General features: G+C 43.4%; 1 long non-coding RNA gene across 1 annotated transcript in view; it reads right to left on the minus strand.

Annotated features, from left to right (window-relative positions):
- Positions 1-319: 319 nt before the first annotated feature.
- The window catches only part of LOC309797316, a 779046-nt gene continuing 766985 nt past the window's right edge, over positions 320-12380 (minus strand). Inside the window, exon 3 of the long non-coding RNA XR_016039662.1 lies at positions 320-695. This is a non-coding gene — a long non-coding RNA (uncharacterized lncRNA). The remainder of the gene's footprint in view (positions 696-12380) is intronic.

A 12380-nucleotide genomic window follows, 5' to 3' on the forward strand; every position in this document is an offset into this window, starting at 1 on the left:
TATTAGAGAAATGCAAATCAAAACTCCAATGAGGTATCACCTCACACCTGTTAGAATCGGCATCATCAGAAAATCTACAAACCACAAATTCTGGGGAGGGTGTGGACCAAAGGAACCCTCTTCCACTATTGGTGGGAATGTAAATTGATACAGTCACTATGGAGAACAGTATGGAGGTTCCTTTAAAAAACTAAAAAGAGAATTACCATCTGATCCAGCAATCCCACTTCTGGGCATATACCCAGAGAAAACCATAATTCAAAAAGACACATTCAGCACAATGTTCATTGCAGCACTATTTACAAGAGCCAAGAAATGGAAGCAACCTAAATGTCCACAGACAGACGAATGGATAAAGATGTGGTACATCGATAAAATGGAATATTACTCTGCCATAAAAAGGAATGAAACTGCGTCATTTGTAGAGAAGTCGATGGATCTAGAGGCTGTCATACAGAGTGAAGTAATTCAGAAAGAGAAAAACAAATATTGTATATTAATGCCTATATGTGGAACCTAGAAAAATGGTAGAGATGTACTGGTTTGCAGGGCAGCAAAGAGACACAGAGGTAGAGAACAAACGTATGGACACCAAGTGGGGGAAGCAATGGGGTGGTGGTGGTGGGATGAGTTGGGAGATTGGGATTGACCTCTATACATGTGTATGCATAAAATAGATAACTAATAATAACCTGCTGTATAAAAAAAATAAACTTAAATTTCAAAATTTAAAAAAATAAAATTTAAACATAAAACAGAAAAAAGTTCTTCCCTTCACACTGATGTATTTATAGGAATGAATTATTTCCATGCTTATATCTATAAATACATAAAAGAGGAATAAAATCTAACTTGAACCATAAAAGAAAAAAAAAAACTGAACCCACCAGTTATACACAGGAAAACCCTATCAGGGCACTTTCTCCAGCGGTCAACAATTCTGAAATTGGTCAGAGGTGGGGAATCATCTCCCATACAGCCAGCAACCCACACCCCACGCAAGGAGCGTCCTCATTGCAAAGCTGGGGGACCGTGCCGAGGCATCTGTGAGTAAACGTGAGCTGAGCCCCAGGCCAGCTGCTGCTGAACTGTTCCCACCCTTCCCAGGTAAAACACCTGAATATATACAAGGGTTTGAAAGCCTAGAGGAAGGGCCGCGGAGCCACACCAGCGACAGCACGCAGGCCAACTTGGTGCCTGCAGGCCAGCCAGGGTGGTCCTGGCAACGGGCGCTCTTCCGGAAGCTTTCCATTGCCCTGCCTGAGATACCCTTCCTGTCCAGGCCCCCACTGATTTTCCCTTCCTCACCTCTGTCCGGAGAGAAATTCCAGCAGAAGGTATGGGTGACACATCCTCTTCTTTACTGGTGGAAGCCTGGCAACCCCTGCAGAAAGGCCAGCAGAGCCCCCCTCACACTGGGCCACCAACAAAGCTGTGGCCCCTCAATCCCTCCCAACTGCACAGCCCCGAGACTGCTAACGGGGCCTAGGATATGGAGTCAGGCACAGCTTCAGGGGCTATTGCCGCCTGGAGTGCTGTTTATATTGACCTCAACCAGGCACACCTGGGGAGGGCCGGCCGGCAGGGTAAGGCTGCCCAGGTCAGCTAATCCACAACCCTCAGGGAATCACATTGTTGAAAATGGACCTCGCTAAGGCAGAATAGAAGCCAAGGAAAAAACCGACACAATGCCATTTGCAGCCCCGTAGATGAGTCTAGAAGTAATCACGTGACTTGTAGTAAGTCAGAAAGTGAAAGACACATATCGTATCATATCACTTATAGGTGTTACCTAAAAATGGATACCAGGGCAGATATTTCCACGGAGAAGGGCAATCACAGATTCATTAATCAAACTTATGGTTCACCAACGGAAAGGTGTGAGGATTGGTTTCATTACGATATCGGGGTAAACAGATATATACAAACACAGGTGACATATGTAATCACCAAAGACCTACGGAATACCAAGAGAAGACTACTCAACATTCTGTCATAACGTACATGGGAAAAGGATCCCAGGAAGATCAGACATCTGTATATGTGTAAAAGAACCACATCTTCCACACCTACAACAAGCCAAACATTGTAATCAAACTTGCTGTAATAAAAAATAAAAAAATAAATTAAAAACACGAAGAAGATGTAGTGAGACAAACTTGAGGGTCTTTCTCCTGGCACATTCCATTCTAAATTCCAATCTAGAACACGACTTCCATTGAGGCTCTGTTGCCCTCTTAACCAGATTTGGTGAGGGAGAACTGCTGCCACCTTGTGGCCGTTTCACACACCAGCAGCTTTAATCCCAGCGCTAATGGTCCATTGATATTCAAAATCATTGCAGGCCTGTAAATCACAACTGCCCTGAAAACAAATCCTGGGGTCACATATCGACCAAAAAATTCAAAGGACGTCCATATTTCAAAACGACGGTTTCAAAAGGCATATTTTACGCACATTAGTGTTCTGCTTCTTTTTCTTTCTTTCCTTTTTTTGTTAAAACAACGGGAATGGAAAAAGGCATCCCTCAGAATGGGCGAAAATCGTTGCAAACGAATCAAAGGACAAAGGTTTAATCTCCAATATATATAAACAGCTCATGCAGCTTAATATTAAAAAAACAAACAACCCAATACAAAAATGGGCAGAAGATCTAAAGAGACGTTTCTTCAAAGAAGACACAGAGATGGCCAAGACGCACATGAAAAGCTGCTCAACAGCACTAATTATTACAGAAATGCAAGTCAAATCTACAATGAGGTATCACCTCACACCTGTTAGAATCGGCATCATCAGGAAATCTACAAACAACAAATTCTGGGGAGGGTGTGGATAAAAGGAGCCCTCTTCCACTATTGGTGGGAATGTAAATTGATACAGTCACTATGGAGAACAGTATGGAGTTTCCTTAAAAAAACTAGAAATAGAATTACCATCTGATCCAGCAATCCCACTTCTGGGCATACACCCAGAGAAAACCATAAATCAAAAAGGCACATTCACCACAATGTTCATTGCAGCACTATTTACAATAGCCAGGTAATGGAAGCAACGTAAATGCCCACAGACAGATGAATGGATAAAGATGTGGTACATATATGAACTGGAATATTACTCGGCCATAAAGAGGAATGAAACTGGGTCATTTGTAGAGACATCGATGGATCTAGTGACTGTCATACAGAATGAAGTAAGTCAGAAAGAGGAAAACAAATATTGTATATTAATGCATATATGTGGAACCTAAAAAATGGTACAGATGAACTGGTTTGCAGGGAAGAAATAGAGACACAGAGGTAGAGAACAAACGTATGGACACCAAGTGTGGGAAGCCATGGGGTGGTGGTGGTGGGATGAGTTGGGAGATTGGGATTGACCTGTATACATGTATATGCATAAAATACATAACTAATAATAACCCTCTGTATAAAAAAATAAACAAAATTAAATTTCAAAATTTAAAAAAAAATAAAATTTAAAAATAAAACAGAAAAAAGTTCTTCCCTTCACACAGATGTATTTATAGGAATGAATTATTTCCATGCTTATATCTATAAATACATAAAAGAGGAATAAAATCTAACTTGAACCATAAAAGAAAAAAAAAAACTGAACCCACCAGTTATACACAGGAAAACCCTATCAGGGCACTTTCTCCAGCGGTAAACAATTCTGAAATTGGTCAGAGGTTGGGAATCATCTCCCATACAGCCAGCAACCCACCCCCCACGCAAGGAGCGTCCTCATTGCAAAGCTGGGGGACCGTGCCGAGGCATCTGTGAGTAAAGGTGAGCTGAGCCCCAGGCCAGCTGCTGCTGAACTGTTCCCAACCTTCCCAGGTAAAACACCTGAATATGTACAAGGGCTTGAAAGCCTAGAGGAAGGGCCGCGGAGCCACACCAGCGACAGCACGCAGGCCAACTTGGTGCCTGCAGGCCAGCCAGGGTGGTCCTGGCCCCGGGCGCTCTTCCAGAAGCTTTCCATTGCCCTGCCTGAGATACCCCTACTGTCCCGGCCCCCACTGTTTTTTCCTTCCTCACCTCAATCCGGAGAGAAATTCCAGCGGTATGTATGGGTGACACATCCTCTTCTTTACAGGTGGCAGGCTGGCCACCCATGCAGAAAGGCCAGCAGAGCCCCCCTCACACTGGGCCACCAACAAAGCTGTGGCCCCTCACTCCCTCCCACCAGCACAGCCCCGAGACTGCTGAAGGGGCAGAGGATATGGAGTCAGGCACAGCTTCAGGGGCTATTGCCGCCTGGAGCGCTGTTTATATTGACCTCAACCAGGCACACCTGGGGAGGGCCGGCCGGCAGGGTAAGGCGCCCAGGTCAACTAATCCACAACCCTCAGGGAATCACATTGTTGAAAATGGACCTCGCTAAGGCAGAATAGAAGCCAAGGAAAAAAAAAACACAATGCCATTTGCAGCCCCGTAGATGAGTCTAGAGGTAATCATGCAAATTGTAGTAAGTCAGAAAGTGAAAGACACATATCCTATCATATCACTTATAGGTGTTACCTAAAAATGGATACCAGGGCAGATATTTCCACGGAGAAGGGCAATCACAGATTCATCAAACAAACTTATGGTTCACCAATGGAAAGGTGTGAGGATTGGTTTCATTACGATATCGGGGTTAACAGACATATACAAACACAGGTGACATATATAATCACCAAAGACCTACAGAATACCAAGAGAGGACTACTCAACATTCTGTCATAACGTACATGGGAAAAGGATCCCAGTAAGAACAGTCATCTGTATATGTGTAAAAGAACCACATCTTCCACACCTACAACAAGCCAAACATTGTAATCAAACTTGCTGTAATAAAAAATAAAAAATTAAATTAAAAACACGAACAAGAAGTAGTGAGACAAACGTGAGGGGCTTTCTCCTGGCACATTCCATTCTAAACTCCAATCTAGAACACCACTTCCACTGAGGCTCTCTTGCCTTAGTAACCAGATTTGGTAAAGGTGAACTGCTGCCACCTTGTGGCCGTTTCACACAACAGCAGCTTTAATCCCAACGCTAATGGTCAGTTGATATTCAAAATCATTGCAGGCCTGTAAATGACACCTGCCCTGAAAACAAATCCTGGGGTCACATATCGACCAAAAAATTCAAAGGACGTCCGTATTTCAAAACGACCGTTTCAAAAGGCATATTTTACGCACATTAGTGTTCTGCTTCTTTTGCTTTCTTTCCTTTTTTGTTAAAAAACACGGGAATGGAAAAAGGCATCCCTCAGAATGGGCGAAAATCGTTGCAGACGAATCAATGGACAGAGGTTTAATCTCCAATATATATAAACAGCTCATGCAGCTTAATATTAAAAAAACAAACAACCCAAAAAAATGGGCAGAAGATCTAAAGAGACGTTTCTTCAAAGGAGACACAGAGATGGCCAAGACGCACATGAAAAGCTGCTCAACAGCACTAATTATTAGAGAAATGCAAATCAAAACTACAATGAGGTATCACCCCACACCTGTTAGAATCGGCATCATCAAAAAATCTACAAACAACCAATTCTGGGGAGGGTGTGGACAAAAGGAGCCCTCTTCCACTATTGGTGGGAATGTAAATTGATACAGTCACTATGGAGAACCGTATGGAGTTTCCTTAAAAAAATTAGAAATAGAATTACCATCTGATCCAGCAATCCCACTTCTGGGCATGTACCCAGAGAAAACCGTATTTCAAAAAGGCACATTCACCACAATGTTCGTTGCAGCACTATTTACAAGAGCCAGGAAATGGAAGCAACCTAAATGCCCACAGACAGATGAATGGATAAAGATGTGGTACATATATAAAATGGAATATTACTCGGCCATTAAAAGGAATGAAACTGGGTCATTTGTAGAGACATCGATGGATCGAGAGACTGTCATACAGAATGAAGTAAGTCAGAAAGAGGAAAACAAATATTGTATATTAATGCATATATGTGGAGCCTAAAAATGGTACAGATGAACTGGTTTGCAGGGAAGAAATAGAGACAAAGAGGTAGAGAACAAACGTATGGACACCAAGTGTGGGAAGCCATGGGGTGGTGGTGGTGGGATGAGTTGGGAGTTTGGGATTGACCTGTGTACATGTATATGCATAAAATACATAACTAATAATAACATGCTGTATAAAAAAAATAAATAAAATTAAATTTCCAAATTTTAAAAAATAAAATATAAAAATAAAACGGAAAAAAGTTCTTCCCGTCACACAGATGTATTTATAGGAATGAATTATTTCCATGCTTATATCTATAAATACATAAAAGAAAATAAAATCTAACTTGAACCATAAAACAAAAAAAAACCTGAACCCACGAGTTATACAGAGGAAAACCCTATCAGGGCACTTGCTCCAGTGGTAAACAATTCTGAAATTGGTCAGAGGTGGGGAATCATCTCCCATACAGCCAGCAACCCACCCCCCACGCAAGGAGCGTCCTCATTGCAAAGCTGGGGGACCGTGCCGAGGCATCTGTGAGTAAACGTGAGCTGAGCCCCAGGCCAGCTGCTGCTGAACTGTTCCCACCCTTTCCAGGTAAAACACCTGAATATGTACAAGGGCTTGAAAGCCTAGAGGAAGGACCGTGGAGCCACACCAGCGACAGCACGCAGGCCAACTTGGTGCCTGCAGGCCAGTCAGGGTGGTCCTGTCCCCGGGCGCTCTTCCAGAAGCTTTCCATTGCCCTGCCTGAGATACCCCTCCTGTCCCGGCCCCCACTGCTTTTTTTCCTTCCTCACCTCTGTCCGGAGAGAAATTCCAGAGGAAGGTATGGGTGACACAACCTCTACTTTACAGGCGGCAGCCTGGCAACTCCTGCAGAAAGGCCAGCAGAACGCCACTCACACCGGGCCACCGACAAAGCTGTGGCCCCTCACTCCCTCCCACCAGCACAGCCCCGAGACTGCTGACGGGGCAGAGAATATGGAGTCAGGCACAGCTTCAGGGGCTATTGCTGCCTGGAGCGCTGTTTATATTGACCTCAACGAGGCACACCTGGGGAGGGCGGGCCGGCAGGGTAAGGCTGCCCAGGTCAGCTAATCCACAACCCTCAGGGAATCACATTTTTGAAAATGGACCCCGCTTAGGCAGAAGAGAAGCCAAGGGAAAAAAGGACACAATGCCATTTGCAGCACCGTAGATGAGTCTAGAAGTAATCACGTGACTTGTAGTAAGTCAGAAAGTGAAAGACACATATCCTATCATATCACTTATAGGTGTTACCTAAAAATGGATACCAGGGCAGATATTTCCACGGAGAAGGGCAATCACAGATTCATTAAACAAACTTATGGTTCACCAATGGAAAGGTGTGAGGATTGGTTTCATTACGATATCGGGGTTAACAGACATATACAAACACAGGTGACATATATAATCACCAAAGACCTACAGAATACCAAGAGAGGACTACTCAACATTCTGTCATAACGTACGTGGGATAAGGATCCCAGGAAGAACAGTCATCTGTATATGTGTAAAAGAACCACATCTTCCACACCTACAACAAGCCAAACATTGTAATCAAACTTGCTGTAATAAGAAATAAAAAATTAAATTAAAAACACGAACAAGAAGTAGTGAGACAAACGTGAGGGGCTTTCTCCTGGCACATTCCATTCTAAACTCCAATCTAGAACACCACTTCCACTGAGGCTCTCTTGCCCTAGTAAGCAGATTTGGTAAGGGTGAACTGCTGCCACCTTGTGGCCGTTTCACACAACAGCAGCTTTAATCCCAACGCTAATGGTCAGTTGATATTCAAAATCACTGCAGGCCTGTAAATGACACCTGCCCTGAAAACAAATCCTGGGGTCACATATCGACCAAAAAATTCAAAGGACGTCCATATTTCAAAACGACCGTTTCAAAAGGCATATTTTACGCACATTAGTGTTCTGCTTCTTTTCCTTTCTTTCCTTTTTTGTTAAAAAACACGGGAATGGAAAAAGGCATCCCTCAGAATGGGCGAAAATCGTTGCAGACGAATCAATGGACAGAGGTTTAATCTCCAATATATATAAACAGCTCATGCAGCTTAATATTAAAAAAACAAACAACCCAAAAAAATGGGCAGAAGATCTAAAGAGACGTTTCTTCAAAGGAGACACAGAGATGGCCAAGACGCACATGAAAAGCTGCTCAACAGCACTAATTATTAGAGAAATGCAAATCAAAACTACAATGAGGTATCACCCCACACCTGTTAGAATCGGCATCATCAAAAAATCTACAAACAACCAATTCTGGGGAGGGTGTGGACAAAAGGAGCCCTCTTCCACTATTGGTGGGAATGTAAATTGATACAGTCACTATGGAGAACCGTATGGAGTTTCCTTAAAAAAATTAGAAATAGAATTACCATCTGATCCAGCAATCCCACTTCTGGGCATATACCCAGAGAAAACCGTATTTCAAAAAGGCACATTCACCACAATGTTCGTTGCAGCACTATTTACAAGAGCCAGGAAATGGAAGCAACTAAATGCCCACAGACAGATGAATGGATAAAGATGTGGTACATATATAAAATGGAATATTACTCGGCCATTAAAAGGAATGAAACTGGGTCATTTGTAGAGACATCGATGGATCGAGAGACTGTCATACAGAATGAAGTAAGTCAGAAAGAGGAAAACAAATATTGTATATTAATGCATATATGTGGAGCCTAAAAATGGTACAGATGAACTGGTTTGCAGGGAAGAAATAGAGACAAAGAGGTAGAGAACAAACGTATGGACACCAAGTGTGGGAAGCCATGGGGTGGTGGTGGTGGGATGAGTTGGGAGTTTGGGATTGACCTGTGTACATGTATATGCATAAAATACATAACTAATAATAACGTGCTGTATAAAAAAAATAAATAAAATTAAATTTCCAAATTTTAAAAAATAAAATATAAAAATAAAACGGAAAAAAGTTCTTCCCGTCACACAGATGTATTTATAGGAATGAATTATTTCCATGCTTATATCTATAAATACATAAAAGAAAATAAAATCTAACTTGAACCATAAAACAAAAAAAAACCTGAACCCACGAGTTATACAGAGGAAAACCCTATCAGGGCACTTGCTCCAGTGGTAAACAATTCTGAAATTGGTCAGAGGTGGGGAATCATCTCCCATACAGCCAGCAACCCACCCCCCACGCAAGGAGCGTCCTCATTGCAAAGCTGGGGGACCGTGCCGAGGCATCTGTGAGTAAACGTGAGCTGAGCCCCAGGCCAGCTGCTGCTGAACTGTTCCCACCCTTTCCAGGTAAAACACCTGAATATGTACAAGGGCTTGAAATCCTAGAGGAAGGACCGTGGAGCCACACCAGCGACAGCACGCAGGCCAACTTGGTGCCTGCAGGCCAGCCAGGGTGGTCCTGTCCCCGGGCGCTCTTCCAGAAGCTTTCCATTGCCCTGCCTGAGATACCCCTCCTGTCCCGGCCCCCACTGCTTTTTTTCCTTCCTCACCTCTGTCCGGAGAGAAATTCCAGCGGAAGGTATGGGTGACACAACCTCTACTTTACAGGCGGCAGCCTGGCAACTCCTGCAGAAAGGCCAGCAGAACGCCACTCACACCGGGCCACCGACAAAGCTGTGGCCCCTCACTCCCTCCCACCAGCACAGCCCCGAGACTGCTGACGGGGCAGAGAATATGGAGTCAGGCACAGCTTCAGGGGCTATTGCTGCCTGGAGCGCTGTTTATATTGACCTCAACGAGGCACACCTGGGGAGGGCGGGCCGGCAGGGTAAGGCTGCCCAGGTCAGCTAATCCACAACCCTCAGGGAATCACATTGTTGAAAATGGACCCCGCTTAGGCAGAAGAGAAGCCAAGGGAAAAAAGGACACAATGCCATTTGCAGCACCGTAGATGAGTCTAGAAGTAATCACGTGACTTGTAGTAAGTCAGAAAGTGAAAGACACATATCCTATCATATCACTTATAGGTGTTACCTAAAAATGGATACCAGGGCAGATATTTCCACGGAGAAGGGCAATCACAGATTCATTAAACAAACTTATGGTTCACCAATGGAAAGGTGTGAGGATTGGTTTCATTACGATATCGGGGTTAACAGACATATACAAACACAGGTGACATATATAATCACCAAAGACCTACAGAATACCAAGAGAGGACTACTCAACATTCTGTCATAACGTACGTGGGATAAGGATCCCAGGAAGAACAGTCATCTGTATATGTGTAAAAGAACCACATCTTCCACACCTACAACAAGCCAAACATTGTAATCAAACTTGCTGTAATAAGAAATAAAAAATTAAATTAAAAACACGAACAAGAAGTAGTGAGACAAACGTGAGGGGCTTTCTCCTGGCACATTCCATTCTAAACTCCAATCTAGAACACCACTTCCACTGAGGCTCTCTTGCCCTAGTAAGCAGATTTGGTAAGGGTGAACTGCTGCCACCTTGTGGCCGTTTCACACAACAGCAGCTTTAATCCCAACGCTAATGGTCAGTTGATATTCAAAATCATTGCAGGCCTGTAAATGACACCTGCCCTGAAAACAAATCCTGGGGTCACATATCGACCAAAAAATTCAAAGGACGTCCATATTTCCAAACGACCGTTTCAAAAGGCATATTTTACGCACATTAGTGTTCTGCTTCTTTTCCTTTCTTTCCTTTTTTGTTAAAAAACACGGGAATGGAAAAAGGCATCCCTCAGAATGGGCGAAAATCGTTGCAGATGAATCAATGGACAGAGGTTTAATCTCCAATATATATAAATAGCTCATGCAGCTGAATATTAAAAAAACAAACAACCCAAAAAAATGAGCAGAAGATCTAAAGAGACGTTTCTTCAAAGGAGACACAGAGATGGCCAAGACGCACATGAAAAGCTGCTCAACAGCACTAATTATTAGAGAAATGCAAATCAAATCAACAATGAGTTATCACCTCACACCTGTTAGAATCGGCATCATCAGAAAATCTACAAACAACCAATTCTGGGGAGGGTGTGGACAAAAGGAGCCCTCTTCCACTATTGGTGGGAATGTAAATTGATACAGTCACTATGGAGAACAGTATGGAGTTTCCTTAAAAAAATTAGAAATAGAATTACCATCTGATCCAGAAATCCCACTTCTGGGCATACACCCAGAGAAAACCGTATTTCAAAAAGGCACATTCACCACAATGTTCGTTGCAGCACTATTTACAATAGCCAGGTAATGGAAGCAACCTAAATGCCCACAGACAGATGAATGGATAAAGATGTGGTACATATATGAAATGGAATATTACTCGGCCATAAAAAGGAATGAAACTGGGTCATTTGTAGAGACATCGATGGATCGAGAGACTGTCATACAGAATGAAGTAAGTCAGAAAGAGGAAAACAAATATTGTATATTAATGCATATATGTGGAGCCTAAAAATGGTACAGATGAACTGGTTTGCAGGGAAGAAATAGAGACACAGAGGTAGAGAACAAACGTATGGACACCAAGTGTGGGAAGCCATGGGGTGGTGGTGGTGGGATGAGTTGGGAGTTTGGGATTGACCTGTATACATGTATATGCATAAAATACATAACTAATAATAACGTGCTGTATAAAAAAATAAATAAAATTAAATTTCAAAATTTTAAAAAATAAAATTTAAAAATAAAACAGGAAAAAGTTCTTCCCGTCACACAGATGTATTTATAGGAATGAATTATTTCCATGCTTATATCTATAAATACATAAAAGAGGAATAAAATCTAACTTGAACCATAAAACAAAAAAAAACCTGAACCCACGAGTTATACAGAGGAAAACCCTATCAGGGCACTTGCTCCAGTGGTAAACAATTCTGAAATTGGTCAGAGGTGGGGAATCATCTCCCATACAGCCAGCAACCCACCCCCCACGCAAGGAGCGTCCTCATTGCAAAGCTGGGGGACCGTGCCGAGGCATCTGTGAGTAAACGTGAGCTGAGCCCCAGGCCAGCTGCTGCTGAACTGTTCCCACCCTTTCCAGGTAAAACACCTGAATATGTACAAGGGCTTGAAATCCTAGAGGAAGGACCGTGGAGCCACACCAGCGACAGCACGCAGGCCAACTTGGTGCCTGCAGGCCAGCCAGGGTGGTCCTGTCCCCGGGCGCTCTTCCAGAAGCTTTCCATTGCCCTGCCTGAGATACCCCTCCTGTCCCGGCCCCCACTGCTTTTTTTCCTTCCTCACCTCTGTCCGGAGAGAAATTCCAGCGGAAGGTATGGGTGACACAACCTCTACTTTACAGGCGGCAGCCTGGCAACTCCTGCAGAAAGGCCAGCAGAACGCCACTCACACCGGGCCACCGACAAAGCTGTGGCCCCTCACTCCCTCCCACCAGCACAGCCCCG

This window comes from Mesoplodon mirus (genome assembly GCF_964341445.2).
Source record: "Mesoplodon mirus genome assembly, contig: HAP1_SCAFFOLD_168, whole genome shotgun sequence".
Taxonomy (NCBI): Eukaryota; Metazoa; Chordata; class Mammalia; order Artiodactyla; family Ziphiidae; genus Mesoplodon; species Mesoplodon mirus.